The sequence below is a fragment of the Dipodomys spectabilis genome, unplaced genomic scaffold (genome assembly GCF_019054845.1).
Source record: "Dipodomys spectabilis isolate Male_0828 unplaced genomic scaffold, ASM1905484v1 ptg000002l, whole genome shotgun sequence".
Classification (NCBI taxonomy): Eukaryota; Metazoa; Chordata; class Mammalia; order Rodentia; family Heteromyidae; genus Dipodomys; species Dipodomys spectabilis.
The window spans coordinates 17255288-17267566 of NW_024870679.1; the positions used below are offsets into that span (position 1 = coordinate 17255288).

The 12279-nt window shown below is 42.9% G+C and overlaps 1 protein-coding gene across 5 annotated transcripts in view; it reads left to right on the forward strand.

The window, feature by feature from the left end:
- The first annotated feature begins 1470 nt into the window (after nucleotides 1-1470).
- Nucleotides 1471-12279, forward strand: part of Znf644 (zinc finger protein 644) — a 78594-nt gene continuing 67785 nt past the window's right edge. For 4 of the 5 annotated variants that reach the window (XM_042674948.1, XM_042674969.1, XM_042674961.1 and 1 more), the window contains exon 1: nucleotides 1471-1567. The gene's annotated coding sequence lies outside the window, so the exon portion shown is untranslated. Of the gene's footprint in view, nucleotides 1568-2475; nucleotides 2539-12279 lie in introns of those variants that run through there. The other variant, XM_042674954.1, reaches the window with a different exon arrangement.

Consider the following 12279-nt stretch of genomic DNA (forward strand, 5'->3'; position numbering starts at 1 on the left):
CTAGGCAAGCACTCTTATCACTAAGCTACATTCCTTGCCAGTGGTAAGTTCTCTTGTAGTGACATGTGAGAATTTCCACAACGCATGTTTTTGCTGTCAGTCCAAGAGTAAAGAGAGACTGTCCAGTATTTTTTCACTTTTTTGTTATAATAGAGGTGATGTATGAAGGGGTTACATATACACAAGTCATGTAATAAATACATTTCATTTCGTACAGTATCATCTGTTCCCTCAAGTGAATGTCCAATTTTAGTGGATTCTGCAAATGAAATGATCTAAGGAGCAGGGGGATGAGGGGAACAGGCACCACTCATTTGTCTACATACTGAAGGCAATCTGTATTTGGAAAAGAGCCCAAAGAACTGCAGGATTCTGAGAAAATGACCCAACCTCTCTTTGCCACATTGGGTTGCAATGAAATTAAAGAAGTTGAAAAATAATGCTTGGTACATAATAGCACAAACTCAATTGTTACTATGATTAGCCAGTGTTCTGCACTGAATATTGCTCAGTGGAATCTGTTCGATGGAATCCATGCTGGCCTCTGATGCTGATGGAGGCACTCTCCTTGACACGAGACTGTTTCTCATTCTGAATACCAATAGCGGTAGTGGGATTGGAGGATCATGGTTCATGATGGCTGCTCAACGAATGAACACGTCTTGAGTTCTCCAGGAGAAAAATATGAGATTCCAAGAAGCCAAAGGGTTGATGAAGGCCTGATTCAAGATCTCGGGGGGTGGAGGTGGGGGTCACAGGCCAGCAGGGCTGCCTCTCAGCCCTCAGCAGGCTGTGGTTGATGCCTGTGAAGAAAGGGAGAATTCCAGGATCCTCTAGGGCTTCTCGGGAAGAGTTCACTGGCATCTCAGAAGCTTCTGGTATAACTTTAACTGGGAGAACCCTAATATAAGTGTCCTCGCCGGATCCACGGCCATCTTTTAGGGTCAGGATCAGCATTCTCCCCAGCAGGCTCCTGGAGATTGCCACACTGCCTGGCCATCCTCTGTAGGCCCAATGGGTCCCCTTAAGACCCTCAAACCTCCCCCTTTGCCTGGCACCCACTGCCATCTCCAGCTGTTGGAAAAGAAAAGGCCTCTGTGCCAACTGGTGGTGGAAAAGCAGAGGCGAGGCCTGCTGCACCTTAAAGGGCCCGGGCATGCCCGGTGTCCGGGTCTTCCAGAGTTGGGTCACCACCATATTTGGAACGTGCTCACTCCGGGGGCGGGAACGGCCCCAGGAGGGGAGTGGTCCCGGCCAGCCGCGGGGGAGGGGGCGGCCCCACTCCCCCCCACCCCCAGCCCGGGCACTACGGTGCCCCAGGGGCGCCCCTTCCTCCCCGCCCCCAGTGGGTCCTAATTGGCCCGGGGAAACCACGCCGCGCCGCGCCGCCACCCCCGCGGCCCGCGGGGCGGCCGAGGCGGGAAAGCCGCGCGCCTGCGCCGTGGGAGCCGGGCCCAGGCGGGCGCGGAGGGGGCCGCGGAGCCGAGCCGCGCACGGAGCGGCGCGTGACGCGGGGACGCCGCGCGCTCCCAACGTCGCCCCGGTTTGACGCACACGGCACCAAACTGTGAGTTTCGGGGGTGATTTGGTTGGATTCGCCGGGGGCCCGGACGGGGGTTTTCGGGCCTCGGGGGGCGGGTTGGCGGCGGCGGGGCTGAGGGTGGCGGCGGCGCTCGGGGCGGGGGGACCCGGCCCGCGGCGCCCGGGCCCGGGGAGCTACGCCCTGGGCTGGGTCCCCACCATCCAAAAGGACGCCTTTTGCCGCACAGGCTAAGATGGCGGCGGCGGCCGAGGAGGCGGAGTTGGTGCCGCACCGGGAGCCCGGGCCCCGGGTTCGGGGAGGCGGCGGCGGCGGCGGCGGCGGCCGCGGGGGGCCGCGGAGCCTGAGGTGAGCGGCGGCGGCCGCCGCGGGGCGGGACCGGCGGGGGGGGGGGGGCGGAGAGGCGCGGGCGGGGGAGGGCGGGCGGCCGCGGCCGTCGGAGGCGCCCGAGGCAGCGGACACAAAGGCGCCGGGCCGGGCCCTGGACGTAGGGGTGGTGGTGGTGGGGAAATCTCTCGAGTCACCCGGAGCCGAGCGGCCCGTGCGCGCCCGCGGGAAGGGGCCGAGGTCGGGCGGCCCGGGGAGCCTGTGGCGGGCGCCATGGCGGTGCTCTGACTCCCGAGTAACGGGGCGGTCGGTGGGGGGAGCCGTCATCCACCCGTGCGCCCCGCTCCCGGGCGGCTACTCAGCCCCGGCCCCTGCGCCGGCCCCGGTCCGAACTACACGCACCCCTCCCCCGGGCGGCGGCCCCGATCCAGTCACCCCCCCCTTCCCCACCTCCGTCCTGTCCCGTCCCGTCCCGTCCCGCCCCGCAGCTGCTCGGGCCCGCTAGGTGCCTGGGAGCCACCGCACCGCCGCCAGAGGTAAATGAGCTCGCCGTGTTGGGGTTTCCCGGGCTCTGGTGGGTGTCCAGCTAAAGCTTTTTGCCTCTCCAGGTCTGACTCCCTGGCCTTTTTGTGTGTCCCTGGGAGCTTAATCTCAGCCAGAGGAAAATGCAGGTGTGCGAAAACCCGAAGATGAGTTGCCCCAGACAGACCCTCCTTCTCAGTGATTGGAAACTTAGTTGGTGGAGCTTTAAAAGGTTTCTGGTTACCAGACGGGCCACAGACGACTTGGGATCCATCCGTGGTTTTAAGCCACCATTAGTGGACAGAAAAAGAGAGAAAGTTTTTGGCTTGAACGGTTTGACGTGCTATTTGATTTACATGTAGTTGTTATAAAAACTTTTTCGTATTTTAGACTTCAGATTTTGTGTGGTCATTAAACTCAACGAGGTGGGGGAGGGTATACGCAACCAATTAGGGACCTGAAACAGGGATCTCCTTCTGTAAGCAAGTTAATAAATTTCAACAGAAATACCCAAACATATCTGTCTGGCCAGTCCTAATGCCAATTTTATTGAACCTGGGTGATGAATTAGATTTGCTTCTTTGCAGTAGTTTATTCCCACTGCAGAGATGTAGTTACATTATTGAGTACTGTAAGAAAGAAACATTAAAAAAAGGAAAAACCCCCAAGCAACTAAATTTCCTCAAAGAAAGGAAACAACTTCTTTGCCTTCAGTGCCATTTGTAAATCTCCAGGAAACTTAATGTCTGCAGTATTGTGTCTTGGTAGGTTTCATGAGAAGTTAGTGTTAAGATTGAGGTTTTAGTTTAGCTATATTTTAACAAGTGAAATATGAATGGCTAATATTATTTAGATCCCTTAGATTTTCTATGTTCAGAATGACGTTTGAACTTTTCATTACTTATGACTTCCACTTCTTTTTTTTTAAAGGTATATATTTTCCTTTTTCAAGCTTTTTCTTTAGAGAGAGGACAGTCTTGTTAGTTGAGTAGAGGATCTATTAATATTAGTACAATGGTACAATTTCATAGTGGAAGGACTCTACTTAGTTCCTCTTCAGTACATTGAGGACAACTAAGTTGGTGGCATAATGGAAAATTTTCTATCAACATCTGTCCCATCGTTTATTTGTAATATTGCTGGGGTGAGGTGAATATTTACTACTTATAATGGTTTAAAAAAAAACAGTTACTGAGAAATACTTGTTAATTAAATACTGCCAAATCACTGTTGTTTATGAGTTGTGAAATTTTCCAATAGCATATTTGACCTAGAAATATAAAAATTAAAGAAACATCTAAGCACTTGATAATCTTTGAAAGTCGAAAGTAACTGCTGTTATTACCAGCCACTAAGGAAGAGAAGAGATAAACACTGAAAACAGTGGTGCCTGGTACCTTTCATTTTGTGATGGTGGTTAGGGTGGAAAATAAACATGCCATTCAGACTGAAATTACTTGTGCACTACTATTTGCTACTCAACTCTGTTAGGAAATTCAGCAAATAGTAATATGTAAGATGGGATCCTACAGTGATGTGTTTTCCATGTAAAATTTGACAAAAACAGTTAAATTTGTTTGGAGGTTCTGCATTATTTTAAGTGCTTTTAAATTGTTGAGTTTCCTAAGTAGATAAGATAGCTCATAATTTTCAACACTGTGTGAGTAGATTTAATTACACTTTGTCTTCTCATAAAGTTACTTTTTTTGTTGTTGTTGGTCGTGGAGCTTGAACTCGGCCTGGGCGCTGTCCCTGAGCTCTTCAGCTCAAGGCTAGTGCTCTACCTCTTGAGCTCACAGTGCCCACTTCCAGCTTTTTCTGTGTATGTGGTGTCAAGGAGTCGAACCTAGGGCCTCATGAATTCGAGGCAAGTACTTTACCACTAAGCCACCTTCCCAGCTCCTGATAAAGTTACTTTGAGGTTATTTGTAATTACACAGTGAATCTGTCACTTGGAAATCTTAAGTGCTTTTTCGAAGTTTAATTTGTCATTCAAGGTATGGGAAAGAGTTTGGGTTGAATTGAGATTAATGGGTAGAAGAAGGGGAAAAGAAAGATTCAGGGAGAGTCACAACATGGTGAAGACCCTTCAGAGAACATTCAGGTCTATCTGGCATCCTTAAGGATTATTTGGTTCCATTTACTTCGGACATGAATAGGAATGAGAATAGATCTTATTCTGTGAGAATACTTAGGTTTTCTTTTCAATCAGGTGGTAAGGCACTTGTAGCATATCTAGAAATTGACATTTTGAAATATCTAACCTTAATTTATAGTACACTTAGTTCTAGCAAACTTGTTAAAAAAGTGTTGTCTTTAAAAAAAAAATCATTAGCCTTGTAAAAAAAAAGCATGAGAATGAATGATTCTATGGTTTGGATACTCAATGTTTTACTATTTTTCATGTTTAACCTAAGTATAGAGCAAAGTTAACAGGTGTTGCTTTAATGGAAATACTTCAGAAGTGGTATTTCTTAAAGTTAATTAGAGGTAACTAGCTATTTTAAATAGTGCCAACCATTTATACCATTGAATTTTGAGGAATTTGTAAATCCTCAAATTGATTCTATCACTAGCTCACCCTGCTGGTTAGCTAAAGTATTTTCCTCTTCCCTGTCTTTAAAGAAACAAACAAGTATTGCATTAGACCTAAAAGGTAATGGGACACCCGATCATTCCAGCCTTTTTTTCTGGGAGCTGGAGTCCACTTTGAAAGGATGTCTTTTCTTCTCTTAAGGCCTCAGTTGTTCATCCTTTCCTTCCTTTCTTGTCCTTTCCTATCCCTCCCTTCTTCCCTCCCTTTTTTCTCTTTTCTCTCCCCCTATCCCCTTTCTTTCCTTTTTTCATTGTCCTTGGCTTGAACTCAAGGCCTAGACCCTGTCCTTGAGCTTTTTTGCTTAAGGCTAGTACTCTACCACTTGAGCCACTACTCTACTTCCTGCTTTTTAATTGGAGTTAAGAATCTTATAGACTTTCCTGCCTGGGCTGACTCTGAACCATGATCCTCAGATCTCAGTCTTTTCTAAGTAGTTAGGATTATAGGCATGAGCCACCAGCTCCCAGCTACTCTTTAATTTCTCATCTGTCAAAGTTGAGTTGTGTTGATGATGAGTTAGTATGCTTTTGCATTTTAAAATTTTAAACAAATCCTTTGAGATTAGAGATAAGCTAGATGTTGGGGTGTACACCTGTGATCCCATCATTGGGGGGGCTGAGGCAGGAGGATCTTGAGTTTGTGGCCATCCTGGACCACAGAGAGACTCTGTCTCCAGAATTAAAAACAACAACAAAAAGGAGACCCTTTTGACACTTGAGAAATCTTACCAAGAAAAACAGAAAAGTCCTATGAGGTGACTTCACAGGAGAAAAGCAGAGGATTTCAAGAGAAAAAGGAGGCGCCTACTAAAGCAGAAGCAGTAGCAGAGCATACTTCTCTTGGTAAGGGAAAGTGACACTGTATTAGGGTTGGCTTTTCTAGAAATTTCCACTCTCCTCCTACTAGTCTTCCTACCTCTTGCATGTCTGTACCCGTGGTCTTCTCATTTCATTCAGGATTCTTGCATTTTTGGTATTTCATAAAAGTATAGGTAAGTGATTAGTTCTATAAAATTGACTTTTACTAGATTCTGGCAGAATTGGCTGTAGTTGGTTAGAGTGATACAGATTTGTGTAGTACGCTTTCTTCAGGAAGTATTTAAATGGGGAAAAGAAGTATGGGAGAGACTTTTTTTTTTTTTTGCAGTGTGGGAGTGGGGACTGAGGATGAACCCCTAGTCTAGAATTTGCTGAATACCCCTACCATTGAGCTATAGTCCCAAACCTGTGAATACTTCTTGTACCAGATAAACTTGTTAGCCAGACAGACAATTATTTGTCTAGCTTTTTAAAAAGATCAGTATTTTAATCTTCCATGGTATTTATTGTTATATTTAGAAGCTTCATGTGTGCACATATGTATTACAGGTTTCTTGAAGATGATGTTCAATGTGACCAGTACTTTTTTTTTTTTTGGTCGGTTAGTTGTGGGGCTTGAACTCTGGGTCTGGGCGCTGTCCCTGAGCTTTTCAGCTCAAGGCGAGTGCTCTACCACTTGAGCCACAGTAACCCTTTCTGGTGGTTAATTGGAGTCTCATGGATTTTCCTGCCTGGGCTGGCTTTGAACTGTGATCCTCAGATCTCAGCCTCCTGAGTAAGTAGGATGACAGGTGTGTGCCACCGGCACCTGGCTTAACCAGTACTTTTAAGCACCATTTATTGCAGGAGTGATCCCGAGTTTGCAGATGGGTGGGTTGTGGAGGTAGACAGCTGCCTTGCTAAAAGTGGAACTAAATGCCTTTGCTCACTATTGATTTGCTGAATAGTGAGAACTCAGTTTGTTATCTGTATATGTGTAGAAGCACAGTTGCATATGTAATTTCACATGTATAAAGAGGCAGAAAGGAATAAGGTTTAAAAGTAAAGCTGTTCAGTTTTAGCCATGTGAGCTATAAACAAATGCATTTAATGGTAATGCCATGTTGGAAGTATTGGGTTCATGTTGTAGAATTTATGTACAGTTCTTTGTAGTACACAGTAAATACTAAATAAATGTCAGCTATTAAAAATAATAAGTTATTGTCATTTTTTTTCTATAGTAACTTGAAGTTTTCACCGAATGTATTTGGGAATTGGGCGCTTTTTCTATTGTCCCAGTTTTGAGGTCATGTCTACAAAGATGACATTGTTGTAAAGGAAATGAGGCTGGCATCAAAGTGGGCTCTCTGATTCTAAGGCAAGACATGCAGCTAGGTTAAATATTTTATGAGTACTTTCCATTTAATGATTCAGGGGTAAGTGGATTGTACCTGGGATTGAGGGCTTTTAGTGAAGTTACTTACCAGTCAGGTGTTAATTTGTCTTCATTACAACATTTTAAACTTCCTTAGCCTCTGTTAAGTTTTTGACCACGACGATGGTAGCCATTAGTAGCAGAGAAGAGTGAGGAATGGCTGGCACAGTAGCTAGATTAGAGTGGAGAATGTGTTATTTTCAGTCAGTAGTCTGAGTTGGGGAAAATTTCCCCCCAACGGTATTCCCTTTTACTGATTTCTTTTGTGTCTGTGGGTGTTCTCTTTCCGCTCATAACACTTGCCCATGTACTTCTTTGCTGGCATAAATGTTACCTTTTTCCCCTCTTTAATTTTCTACTACCTGCCTTTTCTACAACAAACTAATCTTAAGTTTTTAATAACATTGTAAAAAGTAGCTAGTAAAAATAATTTTAAATTCACATGAGGTATATGAGTATAATATGCTAATCATTTATGTATAAAATGGGGGAGTTACCCATAATTTTACACTATTATTTAATCAGAATGAAAAGGAGATGACATTGTCAAATTAAATTATATAATTGAAATATCTGCTATTTGCTCCTTATAATGATGCTGTGAGGTGTATATGCTCATTTTACACATAAGGAAACATTTCAAACTCAGATCATATAAATAGTAAACTAGAACATCCAGATTTAAACCTAGCTGTATCCTGATTCTGAAGATGAACCTTTTTTTTTTTTTTTGTCGGTTGTGGGGCTTGAACTCTGGGCCTGGGCGCTGTCCCTCAGCTCTTCAGCTCAAGGCGAGCGCTCTACCACTTGAGCTACAGCGCCACTTCCGGTTTTCTGGTGGTTTATTGGAGATAGGAGTCTCACGGTCTCTCCTGCCCGGGCTGGCTTTGAACCGCGATCCTCAGATCTCAGCCTCCTGAGTAGCTAGGATTACAGGCGTGAGCCACCAGCGCCCAGCGTGAAGATGAACCTTTTATATTCTGCTTCCTTATCTTTCTATATCTGTACATCTACCTGATTAGATAGTTAGAAAGGTCTGTCCCCTGGTTTTAAATCTTAGCATTATGAAAACATTTTTCTGCCTACTCTTACTTCAAATAGTGTCTTACTGCTCATATTGTTTATTCATAACACCATATAAAGGCTCTTTGTCTTAGCTGCTGGACGTTGGTACAGTGATATTGGTCCAAATAGAAGCTGCTTTTTCTTTATTGAGTGACTAAGATGGAAAAAAAAAAACAAGCTTAATGAGAATGAGTTCCTAGTGCATTAGAATTACAACAAGTTTATGTTCTCTGTTCTATCTGGCTGGACATTAGTATTGAATGTAAGTAAAATGTAGATGACATTGTTTTATAGCCATCTGAAATTTTTAATTTTTATACTTTGAAATACCTTAACATTGAAAGCCATTAAAATGATGTTAAAAATAGGTGGGGCATGATGAGACAACACCATTCCTGCATTTTGTTTTCTTTGTGCTGGTCCTAGGCTTGAACTCAGGGCCAAGGTACTGTTCTTCAGCTTTTTTCCCTCACGGCTAGTATTCTACCACTTGAGCCACAGCTCCACTTCAGTCTTTTTGGTGGCTAAGTGGAGATAAGAATCACATAGACCTTCCTTCCCTGGCTAGCTTCAAACCTTGTTCCTCAGATATAAGTCTTTTGAGTACAATTACTGGTGTGAACCCCCAGTGTTTAGCTAAAAGTCAATTTTATTTGTAGCCTTTGAAATTATATGGGCACATAAGCCATATGCCATTGGCTCATGCCTGCAATCCTAGCTACTTAGAAGGCTTGATATCCAGAGTATCATAATGTGAAGCCATCCTGGGCAGAAAAGTCTGTGAGACTCCTAACTCCAAAATAACCAGCAAAGCTGGGAAGGTGGCTCAGTGGTAGAGCGCTTGCCTTGCATGCCTGAGGCCCTGGGTTCGATTCCTCAGCACCACATAAGCAAAAAGAAAAAAGACGGAAGTGATGCTGTGGCTCAAGTGGTAGAGCGCTAGCCTTGAGCTGAAGAGTTGAGGGACAGCGCCCAGGCCCAGAGTTCAGGCCCCACGACCAGACCCAAAAAAAACCCCAAAAAAACCCAGCAAAAAGTAGGTCTGAAGGTATGCTCAGTTGGTAGAGCACCAACATAATCTGAGTGACTTAGAGGCCCTCTGTTGAAGACTTCGTCCAAAAAACCCAACAACAACTAATGAATATTTAAATCTTATTTAGTTACCAGTAGTTCTTAGTAACATTTTCAAAAGAATAGCTTAATATTGACTTCTACATTCTTAATATTTTTGTTTTTGGTATATATTCTAAGATAACCATGATTGCATTTAATGTTATTAAAAAGTCAGAGTATACTGTTTTTACCACAAAAATAATAAATACATGAAGTAATACATAATTAGCTCAGCCTTTCTAAAATGTATACATATTTTAAAATGTTGAATGCCAAAAATATAAACTTTTTGTCAAAAAATAATTTGAGTCATTTATAAATAGATCGTATATACCAGCACTGCTCAATAGAAATATGAATTCATCCACAAATTTGAACTTCTTTTTTCCAGTGCCAGTCTTGGAGCTTGAACTCAGGGACTTGGCATTGTCCCTGAGCTTTTGTGCTCAAGGTTAGCACTCTACTACTTGTTCCACAGCTCCACTTAAGGCTTCTTGGTGATTAATTGGAAATGTTTCACAGACTTTTCCTCCTGGGACTGGCTTTGAACCGCAATCATCAGATCTCAACCTCCTGAGTAACTAGGATTGCAGGCACCTGGCACAGTTTCAAATTTCTATAGCCACATTTCAAAAAGAATAGCTGAAATTGTATTAATACCTTTGTTAACTCAGTGTACCTGAAATGTTTTAACACACAGTATATTTACCTTCTCCCTCCCCCTTTCATGTTTCAAAATCCATTGTTATTAAAAGAATAATTCAAAGTTCAAACTAGCCAGACTTTAGTTCAGTAGCCACGAAGTTACTGTATTGGATAATGCAGGGACTGACAGTCTTTTTTTAGGAGTATGGAGCAAGGATTAATGGGAATAAAATTGAATCTTAAAAGGATGGCTGAGAAAACCAAATGCTTGAGAAGAATAATCTTTTAAGGAATTAATGAGAATTAAAGTAATAGTTAGACATCAAAGCCAGGTAATATAATGACTTGAATACAGTTGGATAATTTTGGTTTGGTGTGCATGTATGTGTGGTGAACAGACAATAAATATATATTGGAGTGTCACTGATTCTTCAGTTAGTTGGTGCAGAGTTAGAAAAATGCTGGAACAAATACCAAAGTTAAAAAGTGTCAATTTTGGGGTAAAGTAGATGATTATTGATACTGTGGCTCTTCTGGTTTTTTTTTTTTTTTTTTTCCAGTGTGGTTTATGTCAAGATTGGATAGGGGCTTCTTAGTTTTCATTAATGGTAACTTTTTAAAGGTTGGTTTTATGACCAGAAAACTTGGTTAGAATGCAGAGATTGGAGTTGCTTCCCCCCAGATAACATCATTGTCTGGCTGGCTTTTCATGACATTATTGGTAAGGCATGCAGCCAAGGAGTGTGTGGAGGAGGGCTTGCCTCCTTCTCTAGATGCCTTTTGGGCCTCTTTAATAGTAGCTTCTAGGCATTATGAGTGGTAGTTTTCAGGTATTTCAAGTTGATTAATAAGGTATTTGAGTATTTCTTATGAGGAATATAGAGGTAGGAATAAAGTGATGTCCTCTTTTTACAGTTAAATATCTACCTCTCAACAGATTTTGATGCCTTTTAATGTACAAATGACTAAATTATTTTTTGTACAGATGGCTACACAGGAGTTTGAATTGCTAAAGCCCGTGAAGGAGACTTCATCAAATGAGAATTGAAATGGGATCATTGGATCATGATTCTTGAAGTAGTACCCCCTCACACACACTGTAATTAGTAATTATGCCATTTGTAGTTCACTAAACAGATCAATGGAGGCCTTATATATAATTAAGTGGTACTTTGGAGAGAAAAGATTTCTTTCAGAAATGTGTATTACTTGTATGTTACAAATGTACATACTGAAAATACATGTCTTCACACTATCTAATTTTGAAGAATGGATATGTTTTATATACTGTACAGAAATTACCATGAAGGGCTGGGAAGTTGGCTCAGTGGTAGAGCGCTTGCCTTGCATGCCTGAGGCCCTGGGTTCCATTCCTCAGCACCACACAAGCAAAAAAGGAAAAAAGCCGGAAGTGGTGCTGTGACTCAAGTGGTAGAGCGCTAGCCTTGAGCTGAAGAGCTGAGGGACAGCACCCAGGCCCAGAGTTCAAGCCCCACGACCGGACCCAAAAAAAAAAAAAGAAATTACCATGAAAATATTTTCTCATTACTATTTGGGTTATGAATATTTTTGAGCTAATGAAATTTTTACCCCATAGAAAAAATTTTGTCATTGGAGCAGGTTGTTCTAATACATTATTGCTTCAAGAATTTTAAAGTTGTCTTGAAGAAATAACAAATCTCATCTCAACTTTTCTTATGATAGCTTTTTGAAGTAGAGAAGGCAATGCAAAAGTATTCTTCTGTCTCCAAAGTATTAATATTTTATATGTAGCTTTTGGGGGCAAAAACAATTAGAATGTTACTATTTTAAGAACAGACTTCTGTGCCTAGAAAAGTTCATTTAAGAATGGATTATGTGGGGCTGGGAAGGTGGCTCAGTGGTAGAGCACTTGCCTTGCATGCTTGAGGCCCTGGGTTCGATTCCTCAGCACCACATAAGCAAAAAGAAAAAAGCCGGAAGTGGCGCTGTAAATCAAGTGGTAGAGCACTAGCCTTGAGCTGAAGAGCTGAGGGACAGTGCCCAGGCCCAGAGTTCAGGCCCCACAACTGGACCAAAAAAAAAAAAAAAGAATGGATTATGTTTTCATGTTTTGAAGCCATATTTAAATGTGGTTTTGAGAGATTTGACCTTTAACATACAGAAAAATCTTGTTTCTGTGATTGTATTTCCTTAACTTGTTTTTGTTGCGTCAATTAAACCAAGTTGGAACTTTTACCATAGGTAGAATTGCCCAACT